We start from the raw sequence: 3,658 nt of genomic DNA on the forward strand, positions 1-3,658 counted from the left end.
CTAGAGCTTTATGGGACAAGGAAATAATTGCACAAGATACAGTAAATCAGTAACATTTTCTCTAAATTGGCTCACCCAAACTACTTTTTTACTTGGATCTCGAGAAAATAAATGAAATAAAAATATAGTGTAAATCGAACAAATGAACACAAAGTAATGATCATTTATGGGTAGTTTGGTAGGATGTATTGGAAAATCTAATGCATGTATTATTCTTGTGTATTAATAATATCTTATTTGGTACATTTTTTAATCTGTGTATAACTAATGCTTGCATTAATTACATATTCTATTGAGTATTAAACAATGTATTACTAATACCATCATTTTTCTATGTATTACTAATACAAAAAGTTTTAATACATGTATTAACTTATTAAAAGACAAAATTACCCCTCAAATCCTACTAAAAAAAAATTCCAAATCATTTTTCATCATACTTAACAGTGCTTGGCATATTATCCTCTCCATTTTAAAGCCCATTGTGAGCTTCATCAGGTTTCATCGTGGCCTGGTGGGTTTTACCGTGACTGACACTATCATCACCAAGATGTCCCTCGGCTTCACTGAGGATGATGCAAAGAACTCTCGATTTGTCAAGAGGCATAAGAATTGAATCTCGTCATCCTTAAACGTGTTGCTGAATGGAGGCTACCTTGACAACCCTTTCTTCTTTTGTACTACTTTTTTTATGGCTATCGAAGACAAATTTTGAATTGCATAAAATATCTCCTGAATAATTAGTGGAGAAACTCATGTTACTGGAAGCTGTTATTTAACTGAAAGCTGTGTTTTCTGTTATGACTAATCTAAAAATTTACCTCACAAAAAAAAAAATTGAGAAAAGAAGATTTGAGTTTGAAGTTTTGGATTTATTTAAGGAATTGGTGGAGGGATTGAATATTGAAGGTCCCAATTTTGTTGATCTAGCTTTAATAAAAGAAAAATAGACAAAGAAAGTGTAAAGGATATTTTTGTCAACAAATATTTTTTTATAAAAATTATACAATATATATTATTTTTAATACATCAAATCAAACAGTATATAAAAGATAATGCCAACATAACTAGTGCAATCACAACTAATACCAACATTATTAATGCAAGCTTACCAATACACTTTATTCAATATTATTGTTGTACACTCTACCAAATCGATACCTTAAAGTTTGAATACTAACTTATCTTTTCTAGTCTGAGATCCACTTGCATGAGTTTTACCATGAATAGTAGTTTCACATTTAAAAACAAATTAAACAATAAGGATTGACATAAGTTAAGAGTGACGTAATTTTTAATAGTCTATGTTACTAGAATCTTGCAAAATGACCATAGTGTTCGCGGCGAATCTTTTGAAAATGTATTAGTTTTTGGAGGATCTAACGATTACTTTAAAGGACTTGAGTAACACAACTAATATAATCAAATCCTAGTAGAAATAACACTAGGTGATTTCTTTCAATCTGTCTTAGCCTTGATGGACAGAGTTACGTGATACCTAATGCTGATGAGAGGTGGCAGATATCCCATGAAGTTAGTCAAAATGATTCGTAAGATGTCCAGATACCACGATTATAAAAGATAATAGGTACATAGTAATGTATATAATGGACCTGAACAGAATGCAATGACTACAGAAAATTCACATGATAACTGGAATCAATTTTTAATGAATATATAAAAAGTTAAAAAGGTGGGGTAGTTAGGAAGGATGAAGAGAGAAAAATCAAAGATTATTGAAAAAGGGTGGAGAGCTAGAGCCAAAGACCAAGAAGATCACGAGTCAAATGGAAAGAGGGGATAGAGGGGAAGGGGATGTCAGTTTTGCTTTTGGTTGGCAATGAAGAAACCAAAACAACAGTGAGTCATTGTATTAAAGGGATGGGCCATTGGTAATGTTTTAAATGCTTTCGGCTAAGAATGAAAATCAGAGCAGAAAGAGAGGGGAGTACATTCAAAGTGCAGTGAATGCAGCAATGAAACAGAAGCTGCAGTAAGTACTACCGTCTACACGGCATCTATGGACTTCTATTTGACTCACCTTTGACTTGTATTTGTATGTAGCAACTAGTATACTAATTAACACTGAATGAGCTGGATACATACAATAATAATAATGATAATGATAATGATAATGATAATAATAATAATGGATGGATGGATATCTTAGAGGGACAACGTTATCTCAATCTCTAATTGCAACTCTTTTGACCTATTAAACTACTCTAGTAGCTAACTAGTGCCCTATAATAGAGACGGCAGTGACATAGGAAATATTTTATTTTTTAATAAATGGTATCGAGTACTCTATATTTTAATTTATGTGATATCATTTGACTTGATATAAAATTAAAAAAAGAAAGATGTTTTTTTCTTTTTGATAAAATACTATGGTTTAAAGTAACCTTAGACATTTGTTTTGGCTATTGAAAGGAATAGAAACCGAACATTCCACGTGGGTGATTCAAGAAACGATACGCGTCAAGAGGAACAGATCAAATGTGAGTCAGCAGAGCAGGAATGATAGAGGGCATTGTCCTTGAAACGCGTGACGGTGAGGGTGCTCTTATTCACAGAAGATTCGAAGTTATGGTCCTAGAATTCGATAGCACATCTTTGAGCATAGTCGATTCCTAAAACATGAACCAGGAACCAGGCGGTGACCGATCAAGAAAAGATCAAGGGTCTAGTCGTGGTGGGAAAGTTTGTTATCTCCGCCAATCATTACATAATTAAAACATGTACAGTTACTGGACTTTATGGGTACTGAATTCGTGGATACTGTTCTCTAGAGTTTAGCTATAAATAGCGTTTTCCTTTCATGTTAGGGGCATCTGATTTTGCAAAAAGACACTAGTATTATATTCATACTTTGTATTCTCAAGTTCCACAGTTGCAAAACATAATAACCTCAAAGTTTTTTCGATGTCATTTCTAGTCATCAGCGCCAGAATTCTGAATTTACTCGTCTTACTATTTCAGTATTGTTGCTCGATTCCTCAATAATAACATCTTTATGATGTGGTACAATTTTATCGCAATTTCATTATTCGGTCTTTTCAATTCGTGTATTCTTAAATCATGTAGATAAGTTTAACTATATCAATTTACATGTAAATAATATAATTATGAATCATTTTATTAAAGGAAAAATATAGAATTTAAGAACCGTTTGATATGTGGATAAGGTGAAATTTTTGAGGATAAAATTTATAATTTGTTTGGTTGAAGATATAAATTTAGCTCGGAATAAATTGATAGCTTCAGCCACTATATATTTAATTCTAATTAATTTTAATCGTGAATATCTCACCTTATCCCATCCAACTTAGCATTATTTTATCCACATTCCATGTAGGATAAATTAATCCCATGACTAAAATTTTGGAATAACTTTGTCCTAGAACCAAATGATCTCTTTAAGTTTAGTTATTTATAATTATAAAAATATAAATTTATTTTTTTTGGGAATGTACTAAAATAAAATGTTGGAACGAAGGGAAAACATTTAAAGGAGCGCACTCACGGACAAATCATTAATGACAATGGGTGTGTTTGGTACGAAGGAAAATGTTTTCCTAGAAAATGTTTTCTTGGAAAACAAGTTGATTTCTTACTCGTTTTTCTATGTTTGGTTGGTGGATAGAAAATATTTTTC

Source organism: Capsicum annuum, chromosome 2 (assembly GCF_002878395.1).
Source record: "Capsicum annuum cultivar UCD-10X-F1 chromosome 2, UCD10Xv1.1, whole genome shotgun sequence".
Lineage (NCBI taxonomy): Eukaryota > Viridiplantae > Streptophyta > Magnoliopsida > Solanales > Solanaceae > Capsicum > Capsicum annuum.